At 47.3% G+C, this 25,105-nt stretch overlaps 1 long non-coding RNA gene and 1 other non-coding gene across 4 annotated transcripts in view; one reads left to right on the forward strand and one right to left on the reverse strand.

Annotated features, from left to right (window-relative positions):
• Nucleotides 1-25,105, reverse strand: part of LOC128080797 (uncharacterized) — a 53,751-nt gene that overhangs the window by 14,869 nt on the left and 13,777 nt on the right. The window contains exons 3-4 of one of the 3 annotated variants that reach the window (XR_008206893.1): nucleotides 18,511-18,616; nucleotides 15,758-15,891 (exon numbers count right to left, since the gene is read on the reverse strand). This is a non-coding gene — a long non-coding RNA (uncharacterized LOC128080797). Of the gene's footprint in view, nucleotides 1-15,757; nucleotides 18,393-18,510; nucleotides 18,617-25,105 lie in introns of those variants that run through there. The other 2 variants (XR_008206891.1, XR_008206892.1) reach the window with 2 other exon arrangements.
• TRNASTOP-UCA (transfer RNA opal suppressor (anticodon UCA)) lies at nucleotides 13,308-13,394 on the forward strand. The gene has a single exon. It is a non-coding gene; the product is annotated as a tRNA-Sec (tRNA).

Consider the following 25,105-nt stretch of genomic DNA (forward strand, 5'->3'; position numbering starts at 1 on the left):
CCTGCTAAGTCCTAACTATGGAAAAAGTTTTGGAGTTGCTATATAGTTAACTTAGCAAGAGCCAAAGAATTCCAACTGTTTTTGTGCTTTTATACTGAGGCTCGAATAATGCCTAACATGATGTCTAACATGATGTCTGTGAGAACAGAGGATGAAACGCTGGGACCTGGAGATTCTTGTCAAGCAGAAAGCTTGGGAAGTGTGCGGGTAGTTACTAAGTAAATAGCAGAAGAAGGTAGCATTATGATTTATGGGGAAAGAGGACTAGGAAGAGTGTGCAAGGCATGTGAATGGATTGAAAAAACCACTGTTGGTACCATTGTTCCTAGCTTCTTGGGCAACCATGCCTACAAGTGCCCTGCATGAAGATGGCTTTGCTGCAGGCTTTATAGCTAATGTTTTAATTTCTGACATGTCACTAATGGAGAAAGATTTAACATGCATTTATTCAACGTCACCAAAAATACTGTGGCAGTTGAGGGGGATGGAGAATAAGGATGATCAGTGAGGGAGGCATGGAGAGGACCTGTGCTTCTGTAAGGACTCAGATGCAATGCTTACAAATGGGGTTTGGAAAAGCTCTCTCCCAGTAACCTCTGCTATGAAAACCTGCTGTCAAGTGTCAGGCCAGGTTAGGGAAATTGGGCAGAAGATGAAAGATCCTTCTCCTAAGAGCAGCCTATTGAAGTGGAGGTAACTGCACTGCAACAGCAGTTCTCATTAGAAATAAATACTGGTAATGAAGGAAAGGTATAATCCAATTTTATTCCAGATGAGTATGTTCTGTCTGGTAAGTCCCTTCACTATTGTTAACACTTGCTGTGTTAGCAGTGAGTGGTAATCTGTCAGGTCTTGATCTGTTTCACAAAATCTGCAGGAAGTATGTGGCAGTAGGTCAGTTGAGATACAGATGGTTACATCACTCATTTCCTCCTGGTATAAAGCTGGGTTTCTGGTTCCTGTCCTGTGCTCATTCCTTGCCTCTGCATGGGAAGGCTTAGCCCTAGAAGAGAGGTGGCAGAGGGCCTTCTGTCTTCATGCCACAGATTTGGATCCAGCTTGATGCAGGTGAGCGGGCACATACTGCACAGGCCATATAGATATGTAGCTACTTCTACCTGGTCTGGCCTACATAGCACTTACATGCTGGGCAGGGTACGTGTCACTCTGCCCTCCCTTGGTAAGCCATCCCCTGTCCTTCCTGATGTAGTGGAAAGAGAATTAAATCCTTCCTGGGCCAGGAGCAACTGTGATGTCTTGAATCCTCCAGTCACTGGACTTTTGGTCAGTGAATAACAAAGACCTCAACAACAAAAGGAAGTTTGTTTGTCCACATTAAGCAGCTCTATCCCTATGCTTGCTTATGAGCTATAGACTCACATAAAATGCTAAGATTCAAGCCTCCCTGAGCACTAAGGGAGCTTGGATCCAGATTAGACAGTGTTTGGATGATTTGGTGATTGGCACCTTAGAAATTACTTAGACAAAGCAGAGCAGAAATAGATGGGTCTTTGCAGCTTTGGCTCTTCTCTGCTAGTTATAATTATTTGAGATGATGTTTCACATCACATTCAAACTTCTGTGCAAATAGCAGCAGCAGAGAACAAGAGATCTTAGCCACCTAGGAGAGGATTATGTGGATATGACAATGTTCAAACCCACTGGGTTCTGCCATGCTGCATTATTTAAGCCCAGTAACCAAATTTAGTAACCAGCCCCTGAGGCGCTGAGAGAAAATCACAGCTTCCAGAGCTCCCTTCCCTCGCAGTCCTCTCGGCTTCCTCTCTTAAAGGAGCCACCAGCTTTTCTCTCCCTGTCTCGGCCCCACAAGCCAGGCCTGATTTCCCACTTCTGGGAACAGTGAAGCCATGAGAATCCAACATGGATGCATCTTCACGGGAAGCCAGAGCCATCCCATCCTCAGGCCTACAGGATGCCGGGCACGAAGGCTACATCTATACAATGAAGCATGTGCTCAGGTGCCAGCAAGACTGGCCTGCAAACAGCATGCTTCCTGTCTGAGCTACGGCCATAGTTCTGCTCAGGTTGTTAATGTTGCCCTCTCTGCCCAGATCATGAGAAAGCTCTCGCTGCCTGGAAGCTTTGCAGCTCCAGCTAAACCTGTGTCTGAATGTACCTGCTGGTGAAGTGTGTGGAAAACAGCAATTCTGGACATATGGACAGGCTTAGGCTTGTGCTTGGGTGAGGTTGCGTCTTGTCTTCCTTGCCCACTGAAGCTGTAGTTGGTGAAAAGAGGTGGGCCCAGATCCAAATCCACCAGGTCAGGCCTGTCCTCAGCAGCAGGGCTTTGTCACTGCTCCACAAAATCACAGTGCTATAAGATGGCAATTAATGGCAAATAATTGACCAATTTTCCAAAGGACTGGGGCAAAGGAAGCCTGGGAGGCTTCAACAGACCCTATCCAATGATCGCTTGGTCAGTGACCAGATGCCAAGCCACAGCAGACCCTGGCCTCCCTGGTAATAAAGGAACGCTCAAGTCCATGTACACGACCAAGCTCTCCAAAGCAAGCTGCGGGAAGGAGAGGCGGGAGGAGGTGAATATTTAACCAGCACCATGTCAAAAGCAAACACACGTCCACTGTGTTGTTTTATCATCACAAGGCATTGGTCTCATACATACATTAGAGGCAACTTTCCTCCCTGCGGATCCTGGCAGAGCTGGCTTGGCATGCAAAGAGGTCATTTCTGTAAAAGCCAAGCTCAGCCTCAGGGAGCCACAAAATAGTGCTGAGACCTGCTGGTACTGTAGGTGACTCCCGCCACCGCGGCTTTTAACTGCAAGGCGTGCCCTCTCCCAGGCGGCGATCGGACGCCATAGCCTCTTAAAACTGTCTGCCGTCTCTCGGATCCCTCCCTGGCCTTCAGCCCAGTGCCCTGGAGGCAGTGAGATGGAGTCTGGTGTTTACAAACACAGCCTTTATAAAACCTCGTGTGGAATGAGAAAGACGAGCAAGCCCAAGCCTCACTGAAGTGCCCTGGGAGGAGCAGATCTAATTGGAGATTGCCAGGAACTTCTTCCTGAGCTGCCTTTGCTGACCTGGATGAGCCACAGTTGAGCTGCCAAGATAAGGAGCGATGGGAACCAGCTGTAAAGGGCCTCTATTTGGTCAGGGTTCCTAATGAGACAGCCTGGTGTGAGCTGGGTTGCTAGGTCAGGCTGTGAGAGGCAGGGCCACCTTAGGGCTGCACAGGCAGGGGTCAGCCATGTGCTCTCCTCGTACCATTTCCAGGTGCCCAGCTGTGGGTGTTCAGGATCGAGCTTTTTAACTCTGCTCTTGTTGCTAGGTGTTTTTTTCGTTGTTGTTTATTGTTGTTTTGTTTTGTTTTGTAATACTCAGTCCATCCATGCTAACCAAACACTAAGACGGGTTATTTATCACATACCTAGAGCGTCACAACAAATATGCCCTATTGCTCCAGCTTGCCTAAGCTGCCCCTACTCTACAGTGATTTTATCTGGAAACCATAGTGTCTTCCCAGTATTCCTATTGTTCTAGTGGCTGCCAGAGCCAACACCAGCACTGGCCTCTGGTGAATGGTGCCAGCAAACTGGTAATGCTTGGCATAAACTTCTTTTCTTTCCTGTGCAGTGGTGCCCCATCAGCAGTTTGTCCCTCCTCTGTGCAGACCACCACCGTGGTGCTGAGAAGTGGATGGCAGCAGCGGCTGCGCTGCAGGCACCGGACCCTGGGAAGCCACCCTCATCAAACAGCTCCCCAGGGTGCTGGGTGCTGTCAGCTGCGGGCTGGCTCCTGTGCAGCACTGGGTGTGACAACCCAGCGTGGGGCGATTTTCTGTGAAGACAATTTACTAGAACCCTTTCTGAGGTCTTGTCTCCAGGGGGAAATTCTCTAGCACTGCTGTTGTGGGATAAACTATTCTGCAATAAACTTTAAAATAGCTGCCCATGGGGATGCAGTAGGCTGGAAAAAAACAGTCATTTTATTCTGGTGTGATCGCTCCATTTTGTGATGCTGGCTCTTTCCCCTCCCTCTCCTCCACTGGATATCAGCATGCTCGATTCAAATGCCAGTGCTTCGCAGGCAAGGACTGGAGGGCTGCAGCTTGGCCTGAGAGAGGCCGGTTCCTTGCCTCTCCAGGCTACAGTCCTCTCCGCACTGTTTCAAAGCAGCAAACTGTGAAAATGTGCAAAAGCTTGCACGCATCCCACTCTGGGATGTGAATCCTCTCCAGGGACCAGCATGGGATCCAAGATGTGGAAACACAAAAAACGGTCCTGGGCAAAGCCTGCCAGCAGCTGTGACTAACATCAGACCACTTGGCAGAGGGCTGCCTGCTCCTGCTCTCTGTCTCTCTGGGATCCTCAGAAAGACCACTGTGGAATCACAAGCACCAAGCAGGCATGGGCCACGTGCAGCAGCCCCAAGAGCAAGTGGCAGGAAGGGAAACGTGTGAGATTGTTTGTGTGAAACATATACACTGGGGCTGGCTGAACGCAGCCAAGGACCTCTCCATTTTCCTGGGTTTGGAAACAAGGCCCAGCCTGCTCTTGTGCTAGCAGCAGCCAGCATCCAGCAGGAGGAAGTTTTCAGGATGGGCTACTTGGCAGGGAGGAAAGGGGCAAGGGTGTGGAAGAGGATAAACCAGCAGTGTTCCTCCACTGTGATGCATAAGCAGATGATTTTCTCCCAGGGCTCAAACTTAGCAAGGCAGAGCTCTTATCAGTGCCCTCTGCTCCAGGCCCTTTCTGAGACTGCAGGCTCCACACTTGCTCTGGCCCAGGCTGCTATCCGGCGCCAGTGGGATGAGGCAGCTTGACTTGCAGGCTAGCAATCTGCTGGCCACCTGCATGCAGAAGCAGGCTTAGAGGAGAAAACCTGTGCAGACCTCTGTGTGTTCTGTGCTACAAAGCAGATGCTGCTGGGACGAGACATGTCTCATCAGATGAGCACAGCTATGGCTGTGGCCTATCATCCTTTCCCCACAGGATCATTCTCTCTGCATCTCCATCCCCTCCAAGCAGAGAGCTATAGCACTTTGACAATGCTCTGCCCTGCAATCCATGGCTCCAATACTGTTTACACCAAAGTCCAAAAGCAGGAAGAAGATAGGTCCCCTTGCTCTTTTTTTCTGGGTAAACAATTCACCTCTGGGACCCAGCTGCTTACAAGGTGCGTAGAGAAAGATTCTAAAAGATAGCAATAAAGAGGACGTGGGTGCAGGGGGAGGAGGAAGGAGAGGAGGGGGAGAGGAGGGGTACGTATGTCACAGCTTACCTCAGAGCCAGAATTAGAAGCTGGGTTAAAAAAAATAAAATCACAGCAGGAAATAATATGTGGCTTAAAATAGCAACATCAAATGGGAGCGAGAATGGGGAGTGGGTGGCATTTGAGGTTGCTGCTCTGTTCCTCCCTCAGTGGCAGGGTGATTAATATGTCTGTGCTACTTGTGTTTATGTAACAAAGGGCACTAAAGGCCAAAGCTGTATTTTCTCTAACACTGCAGGGGAGTCTGTGCATCTTTTCTTCTCCCCATGGCACTAAGTGGGAGGATCTGCACTTGTGTTTCCTGCCCCAGAAACAGAGAACATCCATACTGCAGCAGTGCACACAGTTACGTTTCCATGGATTGGCAGGGTTGAATAGAGACATTTAAGGCTTTGAAGGCGCTTGTCTGTCTTTCATTGCTCCCCACAGAAAAAGCTCATTCCCAGAGCACACCTGTAAATGTGGCTGGGTTGTCTCTGGCTGGAGGCTGCACTGTAATAGTAGGCAAAGTACCACTGCGTGTTACTGCACATTTCCCAGCTTGTTCTGTGTATTTGTAGTGAATCACAGATCTTTGAGATGGGTAATGCAGCCCATTTCCTTGCCAGCTCAGGACTGTTCCCAGCCATATAAATTAATCCCTCACGTTTCTCTTGGGAGACTGTGGCACAGACTGATCAGTATTTTTTTCCATATACCTTGTATGTTGGGAGCTATATTAAAGACAGGAAAGCACTCACGGTTTTGCTAAGGAAGGAATATTTCTTTGGGGTGCATGAGGAAGTAACACACTACATCACCAGTCATTGACGGTGCTGAAGTAACCCAGAGAAGCACCAAGTGATGGCACTTCTTGTTTTTTAGACTAGTATGATCTCTTCTGGACTAATAAGCAGAACAAGCCTGCTCTGAACTTGTGGAGAAAGGTGGGAGAGTGTGCAAAGGGAGCCCCAAGGGGTGTAGGAGGGCCGGCCCATGGCTGGGACACAGCCGGTACCGCCAGCTCATCTGAATGACAGCGTGGTGCTCAACACAATCTGTACCTGGTCCCCTCAGTACAAAAGCAAAAACAGGGCTTTTCTTCACCAGTGAGCAAAATGCCTCAGCCAGCAGTTCTGCACAGGCACTCCTATCCAAAGGTCAGTCTGGGGCAAATAGCACAGGACCAGCTTTGTCATGTGATAAAAACCTGCTGCACAGACCTGATTCTCTGTTACACTCTGGCTTCGGTGACTATCTTTGACATAAGCTGGGACATGCTGCTGTCAGGGGAAGGAGAATCAGGCCCAGCTCTGATGCATATCTTCCCACAGGCAGGCAGAGCAGCGCAATTTGTTTAAACATGGCATGCTGGTGGCTGTAGACAGAGATCACTCCCAGCAACTCAATCAACATGCATAATATTCTGCTAGTTAAATTCAACTGTAGTAAATATCTCCACAGTGTTATCCCTCCAAGCAAATATAGTACCTGTATGGAAGAAATTCCTCAGGACGTTTCCTGTCTGGAGCCAAAGCTTGCCAGGGACTGAATTTCCTGTGAGGCTGGAGTTGGGAATGCAAAGCAAAGAAGCTAACAAGAAAATGCAGTGATACACATTTGGACCTGCTCTGCAAAGATCCTCCCCAGCGAGTGCATTTTTCCCATTTAAATAAAAATGAAGCAGTCAGATTTGCAAATATCAGCTGGGTTATTTTTCATTTGTGATTCTTATTTTTACCTCACTGCTTCTCTTTCTGCCTATTTTTTCCAGCTGCGATTCTGTGACTTACACATCCTGAAAATGAAAGGGCTTGTTTTTGCCAATAGCAAAGTGCTATGCATCCTTTCAACCATCTGGAAATATATTTTTTATTCTTCCCCTCTCCCAACCACACACGCACGTGCACACACACAACCAAGTCTTTGTCTCTCAGAATCATTTCCCGCACCAAAGCTGATGCTCATGAAAAGAATTCAGTGAAAAAGTTCCACAGGCATTCAAGGGCTGAATAAACAGGGCAACTTCCTGGGCACTCGTTCTCATCCAAACTGCCACTTTGTGAGGAAGAGATGAATGCCACAGAGCATAGAGTCCAGCAGCAGGCGATTAGGAGAAGTAACATCTCCTGTTCTTCTGTCCTGACTCTGCTGCAAATCTTTGTCATTAGAAGCGAGTTGTATACCTGCTCAGTGCCTTGGCTATAAATAGGGATGCAGATGCTTTTAACCCCATGTGATGATCGATGCATTCATGTTTGTAATGTGAGCTGATGTCCAGAGATGAAAGAAGTAATCTGAAGTGAAAATTACCATGATAGCTCTGTGCTGAGACTAATAGAGTCAAGCAGGACAGTCTGGGAGCCAGAGACTAGACTTGATCATCTCTTGCCCAGAGGCAAATGTGAAGTGAGCTATGTCACCATGCTATCCAGATGACTGCAGGTCTGCAAGAGGAGACAAAGAGGCAGAGCCATACTGGCTGGTACAAACACGCTTACGGTGGCCAGCTGAGAATGAGTAACAGCTGCTTGCTCATCATCCTGATTTCTGTCACTACTAGTGTTTCTGAACGGTGAAGTGTCCCAGTGCTGTGACTCAGGGCTGTGAGTCATGGGCTGTATGTCTCTACCACATGGAATCACTCACTTGCTCTCTCAGATGAGATTGCAAAAATCACAGATCAGCTTGGGTCTCCTACTGTGGTCCGTACTGCCTGTAAGTCTTAACTTATAAACAGATATTTATAAACGCATCCCAAAAAGATTCATCCTTCCTCCCCTGACAGTCTATCAGGAATTTGTCAGTTTCAGACACACACCAAAATATCAAGTAAAAAAGTAGAAGTCTTCTTTTCTTTGCGTGGACATTTAATTCCTATATCCCCAAACTAAGCTCTAGGAAATCTGGTCTAGATGAAAAGCAGTGCAGGCAGCATTCAGCCTTTTGTCTTCCCTGTTTTTACTGAGCCCATCTTTAGACCTGTGATGCTGACAGCAGGACAATACACTCCTTTTTGGCTCCTCATCTGCCTTCTCCTCGCCCACACTCTCCAGCATTCCTGGTAAGGAAGCTTTGATTTAGGAACACTCTGCCAGCCTCAGTGCCAGGCTGCAATTAGTGGCAGGCAGTGCTGCAGCAGGAGTTCTTGCTATGCTTGCTGGCAAGACCTCTGAGAAGCCACCAGCTAACTCCAAGCTGCCTTTGTGCATGGCAAGACCTACACTGACCGTGCCCCGTAGAGCAGACCTTTTTCTCTTCTACAAGCTGTGTCAGTGACCAGCTGTGTCTGCGGGGCTTCACACCCAGCTTGTACTGACTCTATGTTGATACAGGTGCAGCTGAAATAGCTGTTGCTTCCTTTACAAATGAGGGAGCAGGGGCTCACCCCAGCACGGAGGTGCAAAGCCTACAGTGATCTCACTGGCTGGGAACCTCCTGCACTGCCTGCCCGTGCAGCACCTCGTCAGTGAAGCTGGGGCCCCATGCTGACAAGAGTGGGATTGCTGATAGTGCCCAGCCAGCCCCTCCAGTGGCAGTGCAGTTTGTGTTGGCAAAAGGGTGTTTCTGTTGGCACAAACCCCTTCCCTGCATTGATTAATTTATGCTTTTCTTTTTTGGCAAATCTCAGGAAGGTGTTGTGCTGGTGCGACGCTGTGGCAAAAAACTACTGTCACTGCTCAGAGTTGGTCTGGATCCTCCCCCCCCAAACCAGATAAAAGATGGAGGTAATCTCTCTGAGAGAGCTTTCTGTTTGTTCAGGCAGGATGAGTACTCTTGTAAAGTCTGAATGAATGCAGACAACCCCGGGACCCATAATAGGAAAGCAAACACAATACTCCAAGCACAGGGACTCCCGAGTGATAGGAAGTGACTTCAGCACACCAGTTCCTCTATTCCCGTAACTCTCTGTGGGTTTGCCAATAATCCTTATCGTCTTTGCTGAGAAAGGAGTGCCTTTGCTAACTGATTACATCCTCCTTTCCTTACTGTGGTCAGCCGGTTGCTGCATGCCAGAAGCAGCATGACTGATAGATAAACATATGTCTCAGCGTATTTTCCCTTGTCTGCTATAACTATCCAGCCCTGGAGCAGTTCTAGAAAGGGGTGAAACAACACAGAACAGTTTTGTCACCAATACTGTTTTCTAGAAACACTAACCCAGCAAATCTCCACTTTTTTTCATACTTCCAACTAAAGTAGCACAGATCTCAGCGCAGGACAGTCACAGCCATCCCTACCTCCTCTGAGCAGAGCTTGTCCCACAGCCCAGCAGCCCCAGCAGACAAGGCAGTTCATCTGCAGGACCAAGAAGATGCAGGGCTCAAAGGGACCCTGAGATGCCAGGCTTGAAGTGACCCTCTCAGCTACTGCCTGTGCCCCCACAATCAGGCTCGACTTGGTCTAGCAATGCAACCTGTGACTAGCTGAGAAACATCCCAAAGTTGAGTCTTTTGAAAATGAGCATGAGTGCATTTGTTCTGGAATTTTGGCAGGTTTGATTAAAACTCTGGACACCTTGACTTCAAGATTTTTGGATAGCCTGAAGGCATTCTTTGAATGTAATAGTGCAGTCCAATTAAGTAATAAGATGCTTAAGGACCACCTCTGCTCCAAGCACATCATCCTCTTTTAACAGCACATCACGACAAGAGGCATCTCAGGTCAAATTCCATTTTGATTTGAGTCACTAGAGTGACATCAGAGATGGACTTAGCCCAGTTTACTAAGAGACTAGAAGATGGCCAATTGTATTTATTTTTTCTTCTGGTTTCGGTTCCTGGAATCTGGTTTAAAGATGTGGCCCTTCTCTTGCTGTGAGCTCATGCCACGAAGTGGGCAGAGATGCTCAAATAGCATCTTCTTTGACCTTTGTGGGACTGAGATGACTGTGGTTGCTTTTTGAAGGCTTCTGAGAAGCTCCAGCAGCAGCCTCTGTACCCCATCCCCTGAACTGCATCTGCAGCATCCAGCCACAGTCCCTCCGGAGGGCAGCGTGGCTCTCAGTGACGACATTACGCTCTTAATTTGTTCCAGTCTGTTTCACACTGACATTTTAGCACTGACGTCATCAGCTGCTGAAATTTCATTGCTGCTGCTAAGAATAACAGCCCTTCTCATCCCCCACCTTCCACCAAATAATTATTTATTAATACAGCAAGGATACAGGCTTATCTTCTCTGGCACAAATCATGTTCCGGTGGTTACAAGAAGCAAGAACAAAGCACAGAAGATGCCTGCATGTTCTGTCAGGCTGGGACAACAAACAAACAACAACAACAACAACAAAAACCAACTCAAGAGCATATTTACAAAAAGTAAGAGCCCTTCAAAAACCCAATGGGAAAAACTCAGACTGATTTGTTTTAAGCCTTCCTCACTGGACAGTCTTAGGTGCGATGCATTGCTTCAGTAGCCTAGGCTACAGCCCACTCCAGAAGTCACACACAGAACCCTTTCCAAATCCTCCCAGGCTTTGTACGTTGTATCTTTGCTTATAGCAGTGTAGTGTGGGCGTAAAACACTGTGAAATCAGAATTCCCCATTGATTTTGGGGCCCGAACCAAATCCTATTGATTTCCGTGGGAGGATTTCCATTAACTCGAACGGGCATTGAATCAAACCTAAATTGGCAGCGCTTTGCACCCATTTGGCATAGTGTAGTTGTCTGCATAAGGTGGAGAATTAGGTCCAAAGACACTGAGAAATGCTTTAATTAAGAGCATTATTGAAAAGAGAGAGTTTTTCCATCCTTATGCTGATAAACTGCATTTATTCTACACTCCTAATGGCAAGGGGTCGTATTTTCAGATGCTTGGACTAAAGATGAAGCCTAACACTGAGATTTCCAAAAAGATGCTGAAAGGCAAATGAGATGCTGGGAAGCCCCTGAAATCAACAGGTCCATTAACTTATTTACACGTTTTGAAGATCCTTGGAGGTGCCTATCTGCATCTTTGTAGCCTTATCAATCCAACCGGCAGTCATTAACCTCTGACATCAGCTGTGGGTTCACTTGCCCACTATACCAGCCCAGATCCTCACATCCCAGTAACACAGGCAGCGTGGTTGGTTCAGGTTGGAGCTGGGACAAAGGCTCCCTGCAGACAGCACAACTCAGTGACTCTTCAATAACACGCAGTGGGGCCGCGGCTGCAGCTCCTGTCCTCCATCACACCTCTGCCAGGTCATTCAGCTGGGGCAGCCAATCCACAGCTGTCCCCTGGGCTCAGGTAACCAAAGCCCCTAAGAAGCAGACACACAGAGATCCTGGAAATGTTATTTTCAGGCAGCGCAGGGGAAGCCAGCAGCTAGCTGAGCTTCCGTTCCAAAAGCAATCTGAACCTAGACAGCCCTGCATCCAGTCAAGGGGAGAATTCTCAAAACTTCTTTGTTACTACTTTCCCATCAACTCTGAGGTCTCTAGCATCATTTCCTGTATTGCTGCTGACCCTCTTGGGGCACCTTCCTGCACTGCCTGACCTTCTGCAACCGTTGCACTCTATACCTCAGCAAGTGCCTTTACTGTGAAGTAAGGAAAGTTTTGGGAGCTGGCCTTTCCAATGGTTGCTTTGGTTGTAGGCTGCAGTACTTTGCCTGGCTGCTATTTTTCACTTGGACTTGTGTGCTTGCCATGGTCACTCTGCAAAGCACAGGGAGACCGACTGGGAGACATGAAGGACAACATTGATGCTCACAAAACTGAGGGGCTGCAAGAGGGGAGCTCAGAAGTTTCACTCTCAGATGGAAACCTTCCCCTAAAGGGATTCTTTACCGAGAAGCCATCCAGAAAAAGTAGGTGCTGGAGAAGAAAGCAAAGTGAAAGGATTCCCAAAGCTGAGCCTTACAGAAAGAAGACAGAGGTGAGGATTTCTCTTGAGCCCTGGCAGCTTTTTACATCCAGCTGGGATCACCAGCAAGGTCACTTGCTGAAGAACAGGCCCCCGGGCTGACGTACTCCCCTCAGACCAGGTCAGAGCCCAAGGGATGGCTGCTGCCACCTGACTTCCTCACCCCCCCCATGCTAATTTCTTCCTCCCATGAGTAATTTCCCTGCACCTCCTCCCACACACACACCCCTCAGTTCCTTGCACTGTGCATTTTTATGCACAAAGGGAATGTGCTAGATTACACCACCTGCTACTGGAATCAGCACCAGGTAAAGGGAAAGGAATGCGCATTGGGATGTGACCCGTGCGAGCCAGGGGAGAAAACTTCCTGCCCGACACTGGCATGGGGCAGGAGCAGCTCTCCAAGCAGCTCTTGCTGACAAAATCCCACTTTGCAGGTTAAAGGCTGGCTGTGCTGCCTGCACCAAAAGGAGCCATATAATTAAAGATCACTGGAAACCACATGCATCTGCAGAAATGGCCCCACTTCAGAGGAATCTCTCGAGGCAAATAACTCGGTCATTTTTCAAGGGCTCAGGCATTTGTGGCAATCGCCTCCGCGGCCACGTTCACGAGGAGCGAGGCACAAGTGTTTTCAATCCCGTACTGCGGGGCATGAGCTGACACTCCGCTGGGGGTCAGGAAGGCATATCCTTCCTCCCGGAGGATATTATTGTTCTGCGATTTATCTCATGGGAGATGCGTGTCTTCCTCCCAAATACTGCCGTTAACCATTATTATTAAAGAATAAAAGAATAAAAAAAAAACAAAAAAAAACCAACAAAACAGAAAAGAAAGAAATCCCTCAACCAGGCGCGTCCAGGCTCGACGCTCCCATCCCATCGCACCCCACCCCACCCAGCGCAGGCAGGGCGCCGGGCGCGGCCCCACTCCTTCTGGGAAGCGCCGTGCGTCACCCACCGCCCCCGCCCCGCGGGACAGCCAATCGCCGGCCCCCTTATTTGCATACGACGCGCGCGTGCTGCCGGGCCGGCAGAAGCTGCGGGGTGTCGTCCCTTCAGCGCGTACCGTGATGCGGGGCCGGGGCTGAGGCCGGGGCACGGACAGGGGCACGGACAGGGGCACCACTCGACGCGGCTGTCCAGCACTGCGCAGCGCTCGCCCTGACCTTGCAACGGCTTCGTCTTGCAGCCTCATATTGCCTGAAGAGATGACGGTTATAATTGCCCGGATGACCCTCAGTGGTCTGGGGTGCAGGCTTCAAACCTGTAGCTGTCTAGCGACAGAGTGGTTCAATTCCACCTTTCGGGCGGTGTGGGGGGAGCAAGGGTGGCTGCTGTTTTTATTCGCAGTGGGTACCCCGCGCGCCAAGGCGTTAGCATCTCCCGTGGGCTGGGAAGCAGCTGGAGATTGCACAGCAATAGGGGGACTGTACACGGCATGGGAACGCTGCCTGCCTTGCCTCGGCTACAGGACACGCAGCGGGGACGCACCGACAAAGCCAGCTCTACCGATTGTCTTGTTTTCCCTCAGCCCTGTCCTTTGTTCTTGGAGCAGGCACGTGCTGAGCCCTGCATTCAGCTCAGCTGAAGCAAGCGCAATCTCTGAAGGGTGCCTGGGTGACAATTCGGATTTTAATTAGATTCTACTAAGCAGATCTTCTGAAACAGTGTCATGTATCCTACAAGAACAGCAAAGAAATAAATAACAGAAGCCATTCTCTAGCTCTGCTCCATATTGACTATAACCTATCTCCCACCCACGCTCCAACAAGGATGCCTCACTTCAGCAGTAAGCACGGGTGCTAATAATGTCACCCAGACCCATGGAAAATAAAGGTTAGCCTAAAGCTAACAAACATATTCTTCAAGCAGAAGGCATTTACTTTGAGATATCATATTGCTATAGCTCCAACAGATGCTATGCAAAGCCTGCAGTTAGCATGACACCCCAGAACACCCCCACCGCAGGGGACAGCAAGAACTTAAGAATGCATTTCCTTGTTTCCCAGCCCTGCAGGCAGGAAGGGCTCTGCCTGGGGCATCCCATGGAGGGAGAGAAGAAACGTGCTGCTCATAGAATCATTACGGTTGGATAAGACCTCTAAGATCATCTCAACCACCAGCCCATCCCCACCATGCCCCCTAACCATGTCTCTCAGTGCCACATCCATGTGTTCCTTGAACACCTCCAGGTAACTCCACCACCTCCCTGGGCAGCCTGTGCCAGTGCATCACCACTTTTTCTGAGAAGGAATTTTTTCCTAATATACAACCTGAACTTCCCCTCGCACAGCTTGAAGCCGTTCCCTCTCCTCCTATTGTTAGATGCCCCATCCCTTCCCAGCCATTGCTCCCCTCACCTGCTGCCTCATTAGACCATGAGTGGCAGTGATTCTAGCTACTGACCTCCTGCCTAGATCTCCACTATCACATTTTGCCTCAATTCCTATGCCATTCACTCTCGTCCTATTGCCATTACCTAGAAGAGGAGGCCAACCTTCACCTAGCCACAACCTCCTTTCAGGCAGTTGTAGAGAGCAATAAGGTCTGCTCTGAACCTCGTCCAGACTGAACTTCAGTTTACTTCCTTCAAGCTGCTCCCCATAACACCTGTGCTCCAGGCCCTTCACAGCTTTGGTACCCTTCTCTGGACACACTCCAGGGCCTCGATATCTTTCTTGTTGTGAGGGGCCCAAAACTGAACACAGTACTTGAAGCATGGCCTCACCAGAGCCGAGTACAGAGGGACGATCTCCTCCCTGCTCCTGATGACTGCTATTTCTGATACAAGGCAGGATGCCACTGGCCTTGGTCACCTGGGCACACTGCTGGATCATGTTCAGCAATGCCAAGTCTCTGGCGTTCATGGGAGCATTTTGGGCCAAGTGTCATCCAAAGTAGGTGAGTGCCTCTAAGGATCCAAGCCTGAGTAACTATGCTTCCTTTGCACCAGATGACTCACTCCAGCTGAGAGCCTGGGAGAAGAAGGAGGGGCACAAAAGGGCCCCAAAAGGGCCCCTGTACCTTCAGATGTGATTGCTCCCAACCCACACATCCATCACAAACCAGCTGTGATGCCAGCATGGACTGGCTCTGGGAATACACTGGCCAGCGCTGAGAAATCTGGTTACAAAGCACTGTGCATCCCACATGGTGCAGGCCAGCTTTTTTACGGCTTTGCAGGAGATTTGCAGGCACTCTCCCCAGTGTGGCTGGGCATGCCGTGGGTCCCAGATGGCTCTGTGCTCCCAGGCACTCCAGCCGCCAGCCTGTGTCTTCTGTCTATAGTGAACTTTCTATGTGGAATTTTGCCATGGCCTCAGAAATTGGTATCTGTGTTGCAGCTTGTCTGGGGGCCTTTGTTTGCTTTGGGGCTGGGGGAGTGCTGGAAAGACCTTGGCCCAGTAGCGGGCAGCTGAGAACATTGAAGTTAGATGGCAGTTACCAAGTTGAACATAATACAGCTCTTTCATGTGGTGTTTATAACTGAACATGCTGTTTTGTGTTGGCCTATTTTTTTTTCTTCCAAGAAGTAGTTTTGGATTAAATTATGACAATTACATTCTTATATTCAGCCCCCCCTCCCCCTCCAGCTCCCACCCTCGCCCTGTATGCACGCAAACACAAATGGGAATTATGTGCTCAGAGTACGATTTGAACTCCACAGCCTGGGATCCGTGCCTGGCATTGAGTTCACTCTTTTCCTCCGGAGTAAAAAAGGCTCCATCCACTCCACACTCTTTCATCACTTTAGAATGAAGTAGGGCAGTCAGATTGCTGGTGTGGGTGCCTTATCCTTGAGGGGAGCTAATAGGGAAAACAACCTTTCAAACATGCAAGAGAGGAGGGCAAGGAACCTCAGTGGTGAAGGCTGGCTGTAAGCAGCACAGAGTTTGTGAAATCTTGCATGAGTACATGGTATGCAAACACACACCCCCAGCAAGCTTCTTGCACAAGCCCAGGTTGGCTGACGTATCTGGGCAGCACTGCATCTGATTGGTTTGCAGGAACGTGGTAAGAAACTTGCCCTTCTCTTGGGGCTGTGTCCCCACAAGCGCCCTCCAGGACTGCAGATCTCTAGGTCACAACTAAATGGAGGGGGAACACAGGAGGGAGGTCACTTAGGACAGGAGACAGAATAGGATCTCTGCTCACATGTTGTTTACTGGGCATAGTTGGGACACAAGTCTGTAGGAAACAGGGTTCCCTTTATTTTGCTGCTTTTTTTTTGAACACTCTGGTTTACTTAGAGTACTGGTGAGGAGGCCAATGTAGATGACTCGTCTGTAGTAGGGACACTTTGCACAACACCATCAAATGTCTTGCCAGAGCAGGCTTTGTTTGGAGTCACTCATTAGTCAGCCGAAGCGCTCAATGTTCGAACCTGAATGCCACTATCTTCCCCTACAAAGGGCCAAACGAAGATGAGCCAAAGGCTTTAGCACTGGTTAGAAGGCAAGGCAGGAATTACTCAGAGTCAAGATGCACGAGAGCCTGGCTTCTCAGTCAATGTAATCTGCCTCCTGTTGTTTTCCCCGCAGAGTCACAGAGCAATGAGGAGGATGTGCTGGTGACAGATGGCTGGCATGCCTTGCTAAGCACAGGGGTGACTGAGCTGTGACTCAGCAAGTGTTTGGTTACAGGAGTCCCTCTGTGTGCTCTTTCTCTGCTGACAGTGAACCTAGTGAGGTCTCCTGGAGGATTATGGATGGATGGATGTCATGTGAAGTCTGTGACTGCCATCCTCCATGAGAGGCAAGCAGGCACACACAGCTTATTAGAGCAGAAAGTCAAGTTCCTAATTACTGTTTATGTTGTTAATGGATAATGTTTCAGTGTGTATAAATATATGACCTTCCCATGATGCTTAGATATCCTACTAGCCTTTGAAAAGGAAACCATTCAACATCCTGGCCTAAAGTAATGACTGTCTTGCTCGGACGTAGTACTCAGAAAACTTCTTTTGCAGTCAAGTCACTAGAGGGGGACAAAGACCTAGTCTGGGTCTTCCATACAAGAACTCTCTCATTGCAGCTCTGGGAGACGCCTTGGAGAGGCGGAAGCAAAGGTAGTCCTTCTCTTCATCAGATTTGAAGGTGCCCAAATGCTGGGACAGCTTTCTGGAGACTGAGGAAGCAGCTGGGGACCAGCAGCACATTGGAGAAATGAAGCCATTTCTTTTCCACTAAAAGCAGGATGGTGCATGCATATGCATGAGTAGTTTAGTTGCCTTTATGTCAACTTTGTTCTACCAGTGCTTCTCCCAGATCCATAGCTGTCCAAGGCTTTTGTAGGCTTAGTTCTACTGCTTTCTCCTCTTTACCTACGGGGGAGAGCTGAATTCACAGGTCTGGATAGGTGCCAGGTATTATTGTTACCTCTGTGAGTTAAAGACGTCATGGAAATATTGGAGGACTTGAACACGGTGTACCTGTGCACATCCCACATGCACACAGAGAGCCAGAGTGACTGTAGTAAGCAGTGAGGCAGTGTTTGCAAGTAACATATTGACCTGAAGTGCTTAAAAGCCACTACACATGCTCCCCTGGTGAAATGTCGACTGGAGTGACTCATACAAATGGATTGTGATACACAGTCCTCAGCCCAGACTGCGCTTGGAACCAAGGCGCTCCCATTTTCTCCCCTCCAGCATACTTCCCTGACCATACCCAGAATTGAGCCATTTGGCTCTGACTGGAGCTGGTCAGAACATGTTTTTCTTTTCTTCTCTTTTTCCCTCCTTCAGCCTTTGGAAAATGTTGACATTTTAGCAAAGGGCTAAAAACCCAAACCCTGAATATTTTCCATTGGAAAATGCTGGGGGAAAGGGAGGGGAAGAATCCCCAAACTGCCAACAATCAAATCTCTTTTGCTTTTAAATCTTTGGGGTTTATGAAAGGGAGTCATATTTGGAGGAAAGCAAACTCTTTCTATGAAAATATTTGTTCTCTCAAAGCTCATTTTTTTTAGTAGAAAATTGTTCCAACTGGCATCTGTCATGTCCTGCCTGTAAGGGTAGGGAAGAGGTGACCCTTCATCTTTTTTGCTGAAGTTATTGGTCCTTCTCTACATCTAATTTTGGAACTGGCTCTAAGAAAGTCTAATTCAGAAAGATAAACCTTTCATTGGAATACAAGGACGAATGCAAATACAGCACAACTTAGAGATACATCGTGATATTCTCTGTGTCAACAATCCTATTTACACAAATATCTCCAGCAAGTTTGGAATCCAGTCTGTGGGACGCCAGGTTCCCAGAGCTCCAGATGACTTGCTTTACCAAGAGATGGTGATCTCTGCACACATTCCTAAAAGGAATCTACCTTTAACAAGATCACATCAAAGGCTATAAGGGAAGCAGTACGTACTGAAAGGTATATTACCTGTAACTATCCCCTGAGTAGCTGATAATGCAGAAATACTTACAAAGCGTTTTGTTCTGATGTTTTCAGCTGATTTAAATTTCTGTCTGAATTGTAATGGAGACCTGAAACATCTGTTTCATCTTGTCTTGGCATATTGTTCTGCTTTCCTGTAAGTTAAAAATAAAAAAGGGACAAATCACGCATATTTGGAGTAAAGGAATTATGCCCTAAACTTTTACTAAATGTGGCTAATAACAGGTTGGAGTTTAAAAATGGAAAGAACTTAAAACAGATATACACTGGTCATAAATAAAGTCAGGCTGAAAGCTAGCAGAAGCCTTCAAAACAGCAGAGTGAAGCTCAGAATAACCTCCTAAGAGGAACAATGCGAATAAACAACCATTAGAAGAAAGAACTTTATTGGTTGCAGGATATCACGACAGCAGAGAAGTAGAGTCAGTGTTCCAGGGATCCCTTCCAATTTTTTGTGCCACTTTTCAGTTTTGTTTTTTTTTTTTCCACGCTGAAACTTTTCAGTTACTTTTCACATTCACTCCATTATTGTTTAGATAGTGAACTGCAGGACTTCATTCTGCCTTAGTACTGGTCTCAGCCAGTTGTCACTTCCACATTTTTCTAAACTGGTCACTACTGTTTGAGTTAGGTCACCAAAAAATAAGAGGCATATTTGACTCCTTCTACCGGACTCATCTACCTCCCGACTTCCACCCCCCCCCCTTTTTTTTTTTTGGCCTAGGAACATCTCCTTGTAATCGTTAAATCTTATAAAACACTGGGTATAAAAACACAGTGATGCAAAATCTCAATTTTAGATCTCATCTTTGTCTGCCGGGACAACTAAATTGTATGTTGATAAAAAGAAGAGGCTCTGAATGTCTCTGATACCTTAGTGGTAAGAAACAAGGCTTCTAATTATCTGATGTGGTGCTGTCTGAACTTTTTAATATTTTTTCAAGATAACTAAGGAGTTTTTCACTTACAGAACTCTACTCTTAAGTTAAAAAAATCAAAAGTCAAGAGCTGTAATGCCTGAGTGTGGAAACACAACTGCATGCAAAAAGCCACAGCATAAACATGGGAAATAACTATGCAGAGATGCAGTAACTTGCCTTTGGAAATTTGTATATACTTGACTGAGACACAGGAGTGTGGTCTCCCAAAGGCTGAGCCATCACTTCCCCCATTAATACTAAAAGAGCAGGTTCAGAAACACAGAGATCCCTAGAAGACAAAGGCTCAAATGAATCATTCTGTCATTGTGTGAAATATAATTACTCTAGCCTTGTGATAGTTAACATTCATGGAAGCATATTCTACAAATCCAGCTTCCACCTCCCAAAAAAATCAAACTCCAGCTTCCTTCTGATAATTTACAGAATCAGCAGCCTGTAGATATTACCTTCAGATCAAGCTGGCATAGGGACAGAGATTCTCATTAAAAACAGAGCCAGTGCAGTGATCCCCCAGCCCAGCACTGCTTCCAGCTGGGACAAAAGCAGAGGCTGTCCAGGGAGATGCACAGCCCTGGTCTCTTCCCTCTTCCTGTTCCACTTGCATTTCTTCCGCATTCACCTCTACTGGATTGGGATTCTAGACTGTACATCCCACCTCTTCCCTTCAGCAGCCATTTACTGGATCTGTTGTCTGGGAATTTGTCCAGTGCCGTTTTGGGCCTGCTGATACTGTCTGCTTCTGCAGCTTGCTGCTCCAGCAGCTTCCTGACATTCCCTACCTAATGTAATGTAGCATCTTTCATCTGTTCTAAACTCATCTCCTACTGGTTTCAGTGAGTGCTCCTGCTCTACTGTGTCAAGGGATTTGGCTACTAACAATCTGCATTCACCTCAGCCATCCTGGTTTTGTAAACCTAGTCCTTAGCCATCCAAAAAATAACAAAGGATTGCAACACACGGTTGCTAACCTCACTTCCATCCCTGTTGCCTGCTGATCTGTCCGGAGTGGTTTTCTGCCTACAGCTCTCTGGTTGTTACCAAACTCAGATGGGAAGAAAATGACAGCAAAGCAAATGGAGTGCAACTTCCTTCCAGCACTGCGTTCCCCGTGCAGCTGCTCATCAGCGATGCAATGGGTCCATTTTGTGGTTAAGATTGGATGCTGAAGCTCCACCATTCCTTTGGGATCTGCAGTTCCCTGCCCAGCAGGGGGCTGCAAAGCAACAAGCAGGATTTTGAGGAGGGTAGGCTGGCAGCTCTGGCGGGGGTGTCAGGGGCATCTTCCAAAGTGGCTTTAATTAATGAGCACATGTGCAGCGAGGAGAGTTACAGCATCCCACTCAAATTGTTGACTTGGAGCCGCTTCTGGAGACAGCCGTATTCTGCTCATTAGGAAAGAGCTTTTTTGCAATGCCCTTGGATTGGATGGCTCTTGGATTGCACCACGAGATCAAGTCCCCGTACGGGCTGCCTGCCTTTCGGCTGCCAGCTCCAAGAGGGTTGTTTTTCTTGTCTCCTCATTCTCAAGGAGTGCTCAGCCAGATGGCCTGTTTTCGAATGCACTGTGCGTTGGTTGGATGTGTGTTTGGAGAGTCTGCCAGCTTCACGAGAAGGAAGAAAGAGCAAAAGAAAGGGAAAAAAGCACCATTTGGTATCTATCTCTGGGACCCAGCCAGAGTTGAGGCTCTGTTTGAAGAAGGGGGGAGTCTTAAGAGAGAAACTCTAGACAAAATTAAAAGCTGGAAAAACTTTCAAGCCTGACAGACTGGGAGACTGGAGTTCTATACAACGCCCATCCACTACCTGGCTCACTTGCAAGCATGTAGCAGCATCCCTCTAGTAAGAGCAAGACCAAATATCTCTCCTACTGCCCTCCCGGTGTGCCTCACACTGGGCTGAGATGTGGAGAGGCAACGTAGCCAAGGCTGGGTATGTCCACTGAGGCTGGGTAATGCTGCTTGTGCTTTCTGGGATTTTGCTCTTAGTTTAGAAAAACTGAAATTACATCACATAGCCCAGCTATGTCAGCCCAGGCAGTGTAGCTGAAATGGAGTAGCACAAAATAGACACCAGTGGGACTCAGCTCTCTAAGAAAGTAGCCATAATTTTACTACAAGGCAATGCCATTTTCTTGCACCCCCTGATGTTAGCTTCACAGTACTACCTTCTATTGATTTGAGGCAGCAAATAAATACGGGCCGAGACAGAGCAACAGCTTTTTTCCACTGCTCACTGGCAAACAATTCAAACCTGACAAGAAAAGTCTGTTGGTGAAGGGGAGGGGAAAGCTTTAATGTTTGGGTGGATTGAGTTTGGCTTCTTTTTACTTAACTAGCTGTCGTGTTGTGGTAACAATGCATTGTTCCAAGCAGCAGGAGGAGGTCTTGTTAATCTGAGCTGGAGAAAGCCATGTTTGTAACCATCCCCTCTGGCTGACATGCTCCTGTCTTACAAGCAAATTTGTGTGCTCGCTTGCTGAAATCATGACACAAAGAAGGCAGTCGCAGGAGTGTGTGTATCTGTGTGTGTGTGGCAACTGCAAACCCCATGTCTCTGTTGATTGCATCAAATTATTTTCACTGAAATGATCAGAATTCGCAGGCCATCAGGGCAATGTCTCCATGGCAACACAAGCTGGGCTGTGGGTAGCAGACACTTCAGATAGTGAGGGCAAAGAGGCTGTTCTCACTCCTCCTGCTTCTGGCCACAACTTAGACAAAACCTTCCAGTAGCTACAGTGTGCCATCAACACCTGTAGCTTCCCATGAGGTACACCAAGTTCACTTGACAGCAGTAGCTGGGACGGAGTTTGTGCTCCCTGGTGTGTAAAGAGCAGGGCCCTTCCCCAGAACAGGAAAACTTCATCAGCTGTTGGCAAAGTAGTGCCTAGTGGTGCAGACCCAGTCCTGGAAGGGATGGAAGATCAGCCTGTTCAAGAGAGTGCCCACATTGTGCAAATACATTCGTGAATAAGTAGGAAACTCCACAAAATCGTCTCCTCCTTCCCAAAAGGCCCAATTTTGGTAAATAACCCTGGCATAAAAAACATACTGCAGTATACATTCACAGTTCATATTGTTACAAGAGATCTGACTCTCTCCAAGAAAACAAGGTGAGAGACTCCAAGAGTCCAGGGCTTTAATGGCTTCATGAAACCCTTCAGATGACTGCCTGAGTGCCACCAGGTGCCGTGTTACAGAACTGATAAAAGAAAGATTTCTGTCTTTAATTGCACAGAAAATTTGGGGGCCTGGGAATCATAACATTGTGCTTTACCACAGCCCAATGGATGGCTTTAGGCTAGCTACCACACCTCCTGGCAAATGGAAATAGCTCTTAGTGAGACATTCATGAGAGTACTGTTAGGGGGAGGTAGCCACACATTTACAAAGGCCCTTGGTGCGCTTTTGGTGGAGGATAGGCTAGAAACAACAGCCAGCCACTTGCCCGCCCAAGCTGCACTGGCTGTGCCAATGTCAGTACCAACCACTGCATTTTTCATATACAGTAATTTTCAGGTACTTGATTTCATGCCTGTAGTGCTGCTTGACTACTGGATTATCTCTAGCACACTGCCCAACACGAGTCTTCAGACATAAGCCGAAAGGCCAGTCTGAAACAGAAAACTTCCTCAAAGTTCTCTTGCTCAGTGTCATGGATACCTATCATTGTTCAAGGAAGGAAGGCTGGATGCATTACCCAAACACGGCACTCTGGAGATTTGTACAGTGTAAAGAGGAGGGCGGCTTGTCTTCTAACATTAGTTCTGGCTGCTCTGCCACCAGCCTTTGTGTATAATTGCAGTGAATCAGAGTCAGTACCTAGGTAAGAGATCTCTGACAGAGGAGGGTTAAGAGATTCAGGCAGTCTCCTGTCTCTGACTTGTGACAGTTCACAGTGTACCTCAGCAGGACACGGGTGTCATGTTGTCCATTACAAATGACAGCCTTGAGTGTGACCATACTAGCTGAAGCCACAGTGAAATACCAACGTGCTAACATGTAAAAATGTTCCCGTGTCTCAGGATGGAAAGGGAGATTAAAAGAACGCCATGACAAAGAAACAGTGATTCTTGGGTTAGCTCAGCCCTTCTTGTTTCCTTCAGATTGCCAGATTACTTAGGTATGCAAGACATTCTGAGAGAGACGTATTTTATACACCAACTGTACTCCTGAACAGAGCTGAGGAGAACCCACTGAGGAGGTTGGCTCCAAATTTGCAGTAGAACAGATCCTTCAGGCACCATCTTCCTCCAGTGTCTCATGGCTTCGAGAAAGAATGAGCTCTTTCTCTACAAAAAAAAATAATAAATAAAAGGCTCAACCTCCCAATTCCTGCATGCTTGGCCTTACTTTGCATCCCCAGAAGCAATCACTGACTTCATCAGAAAAGTAACATTACTAGCAAGAAGTACAGATGGTGAAGAGCACACTGAGTCTGTTTCCCAGTTGCAGGGGAAGACAACTGTGCGGGCTCTCCAAATTACAGGAGATGGCACAACAGACACAGGACAGAGCAGGATATCAGCAGCAAAGATGTGAGAGTTGGAGCTGGAGATCTGGTTTAAGTTTAAAGCCTGGATATACACAGAGTGGATGGTGCCTGGGATCTATATTGCTTATGTTGACAAGCCTACACAAGCTGGGAGTGTTGCCAATCCTGTTCTATTGGAGCGTCTTGCTCACATCCATTCTCAAAGCCCATGAGCTTCCCATGATTTTGTTGGTGGTCCATATCTCCTGCAGACCATATGTTTGATATTTACTGGGGAAAGCAGAGGTTAAAAAGATTAGCATTCCTTTTGAAGTTAGAGATGGAAAATCTTCTGAGAATGACATAACTACAAGTAGCTCTGTCAAGTCAAGTGCAGAAGTCCTGTTTGACTCATGACTCAGTGGGATGTTAAGGACAAAGACACTTGCTTTAAAAATCCTGGTCTGAAATAAAATGGAAAACCATAAAATGGAAAACAACACATGTTCAAGAAATTGTACTTCGAGATACAAATTCACTTAATTATCATACTGACTGGCTTTTAGATTATGAGCACACCGTGGTTCAGAAGTCTGCTTTCAAAAAGTACACGCATAGAAACACACACACACAGAGGTAAATACAATGTATAAATTATTATTCAAGCCATGGTTTCTTGGAAGGCATTGTACCACTACTTCAGCAAAGCTGGACACTATCACAACTTCCAAGTTAGGACATTGTGATCAAATGGGTAAAGAACTGGTTTCAATGGTCAGACTCGGAGAGTTCTATATGGGAGTTATCCACTTAAAGTGCAGACACAATAACACATTAGTAGATTGGCCAATCTCCACAGGCAGAAACTATTCAACAGTCACAGTAAATTGTTTGCAAAAACATTTGTTTGCATAAAGAAATTCATTGAAAATTTTAGACTAACAAATAGTTGAGCAAACTTTTGCTCAGAAGAAGAAATGCAGTTTTAGTGAATTCATTACTCAGTTGCACATCAGTTTTTCTTAATATTCAGGCACCAATTAGTAGATTGAAAGCTCCATTCTCCCTCACTGAGAGCTGTGTCATCTGCACATGAAAAAGAATGCCCAATACCAAAGGCAGTTAGGAATATTTCTTTATTGCTATAGAGTCTTTCAACTGAGAACTTAGATTGGTTCACTGGTGTTAATTAATTAAGCCTACGAACAC

The sequence above is a fragment of the Tympanuchus pallidicinctus genome, unplaced genomic scaffold, assembly GCF_026119805.1.
Source record: "Tympanuchus pallidicinctus isolate F22 unplaced genomic scaffold, pur_lepc_1.0 scaffold1, whole genome shotgun sequence".
Taxonomy (NCBI): Eukaryota; Metazoa; Chordata; class Aves; order Galliformes; family Phasianidae; genus Tympanuchus; species Tympanuchus pallidicinctus.